Here is an 8,815-nt window from a genome sequence, read left to right as displayed (position 1 = left end):
CGTAACGCAAAAAAAAAAAAAAAAAAAAAAAAAAAGATTAACAGATACAAACTACTATACATAAAATAGATAAGCAAAAAGGATTTACACTACAGCACAGGTAACTATATTAAATATAGTGTAATAACCTATAATGGAAAATAATCTGAAAAAAATACATCTATATATAACTGAATCACTTTGTTGTAAACCTAAAACTAACACAATATTGTAAATCAACTATACTTTTTTTTCAAAAAAAGCACTGCTGGGAGGAAAAAATGATATAACATACATAAAGAGACTGTCAGGATATCTAACATCCTGCAGCTATTAATATTAATATATATCTCTTGCCTTCTACTACAGGGGAACTGTGAAAAGAGTTACAGCATTGGAAATGGGCTCAGTGGGAAAATATAGGTGACATTTTGAGATCCAAGGGGCAACCTAACATACATGTAGTCAGTCTCTGAGTTCCAACCCCACATGATGAAAGAAAGAAAGTGACAAGGGAAAACAAGTTCCAATCATGCACCTATTATAACTCAAGCACTCGCTTGGACTCTAGGGAGTCAAGGATAGTGAATAATATCAATACATGGTCTTTGCATCCCTAGTCGCAAATAGCAAAGTATCTTGTAGCATACTAAATACCCAAGGTCTGGAAAATTTTATATAACATTATTTAAAGACAGAATATTAGCTGGAGTAAATAATTACAAGCTAGTCAGCTTAGTACCATTTGTGGGAAAATAATAAGAACAGCTTTGTCAAGGGAACAACTTGACAATTATAAGGTAATTGGATTAGGAACAGGCAATATGCTTCTAATGAGAATGATATTATAACAATTCACTGGTTGACTTTCTTTGAAGTCACTTACTACCATGGTGTCTGACTTCAGACCAATATTCTTCCTATAACTATAAAGGATTTGGAGCACTAATCATATGATAGCTAGTAGCTTAAGATTTTTTTTTAAGGGTGGAAATAGAACAAAGAATTTAAAAATAGAATAAAAAAAGAAGGTCATGGTCTAATGCTTCAAGTCTAAGTTTAAAAGAATGTTTTTCCCTCTTTGTCATTTTGTAAGAACCACCAGTGTAAAGATATAAAAGAAGTGGCTTTTAAATTTAAGATGCCTTAGAATCAGCTGTGGAAATTGTAGAAACTACATCCTGGGCTCCAATCCCTAGAGACTAAATTGGTGTGGGGCCCTAGATCTGCATGTTTCATATAAGCACCCCCAAGTGGTTCTGATGCAGGTGGGATGCATACCATAGTTTAAAACATATAATTCTGTAACATTGAAACAAAACTATAAATAAATTTGTTTTCCTTTAATTAAGAAACTTTAATTGAAAAGTGTATAAGTCTCACCATAAACGTTGAAATAAAGATCTTGAAACATTCCTTGGGAAAAAGTTTTCAGTTATGTTCTTCTGCCTTCCAGAATTAAAATAAAGCTATAACTCCACAATTATATCCTAGAGGGAGTAATAAATTAAAACAACAACATGAACAAAAAACTCAACCACGATCATCACAACCACCACCACCACCAACAATAACAAAAAATCCATCAACAGACTCAGGCCTGAGGTAGAGACAAGCCCCACTTTCATAGTAGATGGAGTGACCTTGACTTCTGATTTTAGACTCGGTTGTTTAAGTATTTTCCATGAGTGCTTTTAGCTGTCAGTACAGAGGAACTCACTGGCAGAATCAGCAGAATGGATGAACAGTCAGCCAATCTATGAAGTGTTACTTAAAGACAAAGTAGTCAAATTTGAGGACCTCTTGCCCTGCGGTTATTCAAGCATCCCAGAAATTCTTCCTAAATCTCTGTGCTGCCAGGGCTGGAAGGCATTGATGGTATAATCAGTAATCAATAGAAAACTCAAATATTGCTTCTAAGAACTTCATCTTATGGACACAATATGTATGAAAGCAACAACATATAAATCATATATATCTCAGATCTGGTCAGGATCCAGTCACAAATTATTTGGGGGGGAAAGTCTTAAAAGCCATTCTTGCATTTCACTCTTTGAAAAGTAATACTTCACCCTAATAAAAAAAAAGTTGCTAAAAATATATCTTTTAAATGGAGGATTCTCCAATATTTAACTTTTCATAAATTATATTCTTTCCTTCTATGTGTCAGAGAAAGAGCCCATTCTTAAAAACAAATAAATCAACCTGAGTGACCACCAATGTCTTCAAATCTGCCATAATTCAAATAAGAGCCATACTGGGTCCTGTGCAGGAAATAGGGTGAGAGTCCCCTAGAAAAAAATGGAAAGGAAAGAAAATGGCAGTTACCTAATATAATGCTTCAAACATGTACAAATATCTCTTGACCTGTCAGCCTAAGAGAGACAAACAATCTGAAGAATTTATACAGGGTTTATTACTGCTAAAGTGAATGAACGAGACACTTGAATTGGTTTTCTATTGCTGCTGTTAACAAGTGACCATAAGTTTAGTGGCTTAAAAGAATATACATTTATTATATTTCAGTGCTATAGTTTAAGAATCCAACAAAGATCTCACTGGACTAAAATCAAGTGATCAACAAGGCTGCCTTACCTTCTGGAGGCTCTAGGGAATAATGTTTCCTTGACTTTTCTAAAAAATTTTTTAGAGGCAACCCACATTCCTTGGCTTGTGGCCCCTTCGTCCATCTTCAAAACTAGCAACAACAGTTTATAGAGTTCTTCTCATGACACATCATTCTGACTTTCTTTTCTACCTCTGTCCTTTAAGGCCCCATGTAATTACATGGGGCCCACCTGAACAGTCCAGGAAAATTTCATCATCTCAAGGTCTTTATCCTAATCACATCTGCAAAGTTTCCTTTGCTATGTGATGTAATATACTCACAAGTTCCGCGAATTGCACAAGTTCCGCGAATTGCGTAAGGGACATCCTGGGGGGTCATTATTCTGCTGGTTACAATACTGTTAACTTAGGTGCCAACTATTATTGGAATGAAAAACAAAACAACAACAAAAAGCACCTTTTCTAATGTCAACAAAGGTTAGTAAAATTAAGACACTAACTAAGGCACAATCTAGAACAGCAAATCAAGACAAAGCCAAATTAGAACCCTGGAAGTGTTCCCATGATGTCCATAAAATTGCACAGGTACTAGTCTTTTTAGATTAGGTTGCTTTCTTTCTTGTTTTTCAGTTGTGGCTTTCTTCCCCACTCCAAAGCCTGACTATGTTGGCGAAAATCTCATCCAAGAAAAAGGGCATGTGGTGGTGGATGTGAAGTTCGCGGTGGAGTCGGTGAACCTGGGACCCCACTAACTTCTGACTATGAACTTTCATTTGGTCTGAATGTGACAGATGGGAGGGTTTTCTCAGACCTACCCTAGCATGAACAAAGGGATCCTTGTGTGTCTTCCCCAGGAGACCACAAGGGGGTAACTGTGGTCCTTCCCTTGGAACTTGCCTTGTAAAGAAGCAGGCACCAAGATATTGTGTCTGGGATTCTGTGGACCAGATGTTAGCCATCCATGTCCAGAAATTCCTGACTTATTTAAGTGCATTAAAGGGCCTCCTGTTTCTGTAGACCAAAGGAAGTGAATTTCTCTCTCTCTTATTTGGTAGGTAGGGTCATCATTTGGTTCACTTGAGGAACCTGTCGCCTTTGCAAGTCATTAGATGCGCTAAATGCAGTAAATGTTCTCTCACTACATGACACTAAACCCCACCCATGCATTGTATTCCCTAAAACCTCACTTACTAAGTGGAATCTTAATTTTTTAGAGTCATTGCCCAACCACACGATTCATTTTTTCAAGTCTATCCCTCTGCCTTTTCTCTTGAATTTGCTAAAATCTAAATAGAATCTATGAAATGAAACACAAGGTGGGAGCCCATACTAAGAATTCCTGACAGTCACAGATGACAGTTTGCAGCCGGGACACTTTCTGCAGGAGCCTCTCTAGATGCTTTTGACCTGACTCTTCAGGAGGTAGAAAGCCAGGCACTGTCATTGCTCCTGCTCGTATCTTCCCTTTGACCAGGATGAGCCTATTGGTGTCTGCTACTGATGTTCTCACTACAGATACCCTGGCTGAGCTGGGAACCGTCACTTTAAACTCTTTTCAGTAAAGATTTATACACCCGCCTTCTGTATCCCCCAGTGGAAGTAGCAATGATTTACTCACAGGGCTCAGTAAATGTTTTCATGGAGCTCAACTAATTTAGAATCCAAGTTATCTAGATGAGCAGAAATGTTATATTTTATAGAACTTGATAGGACAAGTAGAGGAGGGAATTAGGAAGTGTTAGGTTATTCTTTTCAAGAGAACAAAAGTCACTGGGTTTTTCAAGCACTTGAATATAAAAAACCAGGATTTTAGTCCCAGACCATCCTACAGTCTCACTGCAAACTTGGAATTTGCTTTACTCCTTTTTTACTTTAGTTATTTGATCTAAAAATTGGGGTTAAAACACCATGTTCTTCAATTCTAGGAATATAGTCGATATTCAAATTATTTTTGATATTGAGAGAATCTTGAAGTCTGGAAAGTGTCTAAATTCTCAGAGGGAAAACCGTTAACCACGAATCATTATGACAAAGATGGTACTATAGGACATATCAAACTTGCCTCGTTATCTCTCCAGCTGGCCAGGACATAGTCAGTAACTACTGATATTAGCAGTTTTCTCTGGAGACCTTGGCAGTGTTGACTGCTTTGAGGTAACATGGAGCCCAGGTGTTAGTTGGATCCTGAGAGGCTCAAAGCTAACTGAGAGCCAGGGTTCTTGGACCAGAAGAGACCATGCAGCTGTTGGAAAAAAAAACAGAAGGAAGACCAGGAACATCCAAGAGGTCATGCCTAGCCAGCACTAACCACTTTGTCTGATGAACCCACCACCACTACATCTCTCATGATTTTGTTGTTACTAGATGGAGAACTCCATGAAATTTGGGATAATATTTTATTCATCTCTGTGTGCATGACTCCTGGCTCTGAGTCAAGCACTGAGGAGGCTCTCGGCAACATTTGTTCACTGACTGAATAAACATGGTTGCAAATCTCCACTCAACTCAACAACATTCCTGCCCAACTGTCCTGTCAAGGATGCTCTGCTTTCTCCCAGGATGTAGCAAACCTCTTCCTTAGAGAAGAGCCTTGCCTACACTATCCTTGTCCTAGGACACTCACCCGTGGTGACTCTGATGAAGACACGATTGTCCTCAGGGATTCCTCTCAATGGTTCACTCTGTCATTAGGAAGAGATGTCCTTGGCCTCCCCTCCCATCCTCTGGGCTGCCTCAACACCCCAACTGAGGAGGGCCACCACATTTTATTGACACTATGCACTTGTATTCTTCCTCTCACTGCTTTAATTTCCTCATGGAAATATTACTGATATCTGAACTCCAAGTTGTTAACACAGCATAAGGCAAATTAAGCACTCAACATACAGTTAAGAGATGTTGTGTATAAAGCCTTCCAAACTGTAAATGCAGAAGAATATTATTACTATCTCTGCTTTAGAAACAAGGGTCCCCTTATCCTGGTCCCTGGTAAGAATGAATAATTCTTCTCCAAACATTATTTATCCATCTTAGTGCACACTTACTTGGAGGGCATCCACTGTGTGGGCAGTTCCAAGTTTGAGGTTTGGGGGGTCTAGGGCAGAGCACCAAGGTCCCATCCTCCTCCTGGAATTGGTGCTCCCAGAAGTATAAACCAGCCCTGATCCATCCTGTGGATCTCCTTGGCAGGTGCACAAGTTCACTGTGCAGTAAGTTACTCTCTCAGTCCTCCCTGCTCAGCTCAGGCTGCTCCTTGAGGACCTGGATGATGCTGTGTGCATTCCTCACTTTCTCTTGACTTTTCTGAACTCAACTTGTCCTTATTCTCACCTTCCTTGGCAACCACCTCCTCCACAATTACCTTGCTTTTCTTTGGGTTTTTCTCATCCTCCAAACCTGCTGATTTTCTTTCTTCCATCTCCTGCCTCAGTTCTGTTTTCAGTGTGGGGGCTCAGTTCAGGTCCCTGTAGGAGACACACAAACAAGGAACTGCCTGCACTTCCCAGGGCACATTTAACACACATCTCAGTCCCTCATCCACTCAGAAAAAAACTGAACAGGAAGGGACTTTGGAAAATTTGAATAACAACCTTATCTTACTGATGAGGAAAATAACACCCCGAGAGATACAGAGATTCTCCCAAGTTCCCACACCACTTGGTGGCAGCAGAGCCACCACACAAGTAAGTCTTGGCCACAATCTTTTCTATCCGTAAGCACCAGGAACCAACGATGGCTGAGTTTCAGGGGACATTGGATCAAAATACGTATTTCCACCATTAAAACAAAAATATCTAAGGATCATTCCTAAAAATAATTTTTTTTATCACTCTTCAGTAGTCCTATATTTATACTCAGTTTTCAATCCTGCTGACCCAATGGAACCAAGGAACACAGGAGTATTAAATACATCACAGTATATATATATATATATATATATATATATATATATATATATATATGTGATTCTCTGTAACACATCTGGCTCCTGTGCTAGAGGTCATCTTCCTGAGAGCAGGTACTCTGTGTGCCTTGTTCATGCCTCCTCCCCACTGCCTCCTCAAGATCCTGCTAGATAGAATATTCAGTAAGTATTTGTCAAGCACATAAATACCAGGTACCAAGAGTAACTAACTTTTACCAATGTCTTCTAGTCCCAACCATATTTCCATTCAGATTTTATCCTAGGTCAGTGCTAAAGCAATAAAAGCACAGTCCTAGGAAAAGCAGTCCAAGATGCAAATACCACCTCCACCAAGTACTAAGTATGCTTCATATGATGATTTCATTACTCTCTTTGAACATAGTGATCTCATGTGTAATAGAGAAGAATATATAATGTAAGACAGAGAAGGCAGTATTACCCTTAGATGAGTAACTGTGATATCATACAGCAGACAGGGTTCCAATCCCTGGGCACTAGCTGCACAGTATAGAATGCCTACATTACAGTCACTACAGGGCCTGTTAAAAACTTCTGGGGATAAGGCCCAAAAAATTGCGTCTCAGACTAAAATTCCAGGGAGATTCTCATGTAAGGAAAAAGCCCTACCATTAAACAAAGTCTAGAATGTAGATCCCAAAAGCCTAGTGGAAACAAGAATGACTCAGCTGGATCAAAACAAGTCCCTTGTCATGGTGGCCTCTCAAGAGGAAATGTACCCTTTCCCAAGAAGGGTCCCCACCTGAGATGAAAAACAAAGAGGACCCTGCTTTCCCAGTCTGGGCTTTTAGTGCCTCCACTGTCTTTTAGGTTTTCTCCTCTGCTCTAATCGTTGGGGCATCTCAGCCCTCATATGGATCATTTCTTTATAAAGACCTCTGTTTCTCTACTTCTTGAAGAAACAGATGACAGAGATCAGTTCTGGGGCTCCACAGTTCTAGGCTTTCTCCTGAGCCACTTTCTTTCATGTGAGCTGAAATAAATCGTGGGGAATAGAATTCAGGTCAATAAAGAGGATCTCAGAGGAGCATGAGACCATGAGGGCAGCCCCTCATGGGAGATGGTCAGAACCACGATGTGGTCAATATCAACGCTATTCGGGGGGGGGGAGGATAGACTGGTCAATTCTGTGAGCAGAGAACACAGCCATGTCATTCCAGACTTTTGATATACAGAAGATTGATAACAAATGTGTGTTGCTTTAAACCACTCTTTGTAATCTGTTAATATGCAGTGATAAGGAACAAATTTAGATGCTTATCTGTACTCTCCTGATTTTTTAATTTTTATAAATATGTATGCAAATCCCTGTAAAGAAAAACAAGGCAAAACAATACCAAAAACAAACAAAAAAAAATCGAAGAATCACAGTAAAAAGCTTGTGCTCACCTTCATGTGACTATTTTCAAGCCCTAGTAACATGTAGGAAACTATGAAGAAAACTTCAGGTGCTGAAATAATGTCCCTTTATTGTTAACAACCAAACCTCTCAAAGAATACACAGGTACAACACTTAACTTCCTGTAACATTATCTGTGAATCCATCATCTATCTCTATTTCCTATGGCAGGTTTTTTTCCCTTAGCTCTCTGTTCTCCTGAGTTCACCAAACAAGATTTTATAGCAAGTACCAGTTAGCAGCATAGAGATCCAACTCAAAGAGAACAATAGATCAGCCACTGTTATTAACTTCCCACAAAGTTCTTTGAATGCAATCTCACCTCTTATTTTGGCCATAAAAAAGAAAATATCTATTTTTAAAAAGCCCTATCCTAAGGAGACTTTAAACTTAAATATCTCTGTTTTCCATTTTTATTCTGCTCATGCCCAGTCATGGAGACCTCACTCCTCAGAGTGAGTGAGCTCCCAATTTGCTGTGGCCTGGGCTTTCTGTCAAAGGAAGTCAAGTCAACCCAACTGTAAATCTCTCTGGTGAATCCATCCCTCACCCTCAAAATCCAGAATAAAGTGTGAATGCAGCAGGCAGCACCACCCAGAAACATTGATAGGTTTGTACTGCACTTGGCTCACATTATCTGAGAGACTGGTGCAGCATAAAATAGAAGAGAACAGAGAAAGATTGTATTCATTTCAGCTTTTCCAGGATGCCACTTAAGGTAAACCAAAGAATGTAAATACATTTGAGGAAATCTCTCAATAAGAAGTTAATTGTTGGCCAAAATAAATTGTAGGTAAAAGCCATCGTGTTAGCAAGAGGGGAGAAAAAGGATATTCTCATACATGGTTGGGAATATGACTAGGTAAACTTCTTTGTAAGGCAATAGGGCAGGATTAGCAAAATTAGATATGTACTCACTGATATAT

This window comes from Physeter macrocephalus, chromosome 4 (assembly GCF_002837175.3).
Source record: "Physeter macrocephalus isolate SW-GA chromosome 4, ASM283717v5, whole genome shotgun sequence".
Taxonomy (NCBI): domain Eukaryota; kingdom Metazoa; phylum Chordata; class Mammalia; order Artiodactyla; family Physeteridae; genus Physeter; species Physeter macrocephalus.
Note: the sequence above shows the minus strand (reverse complement) of the source record.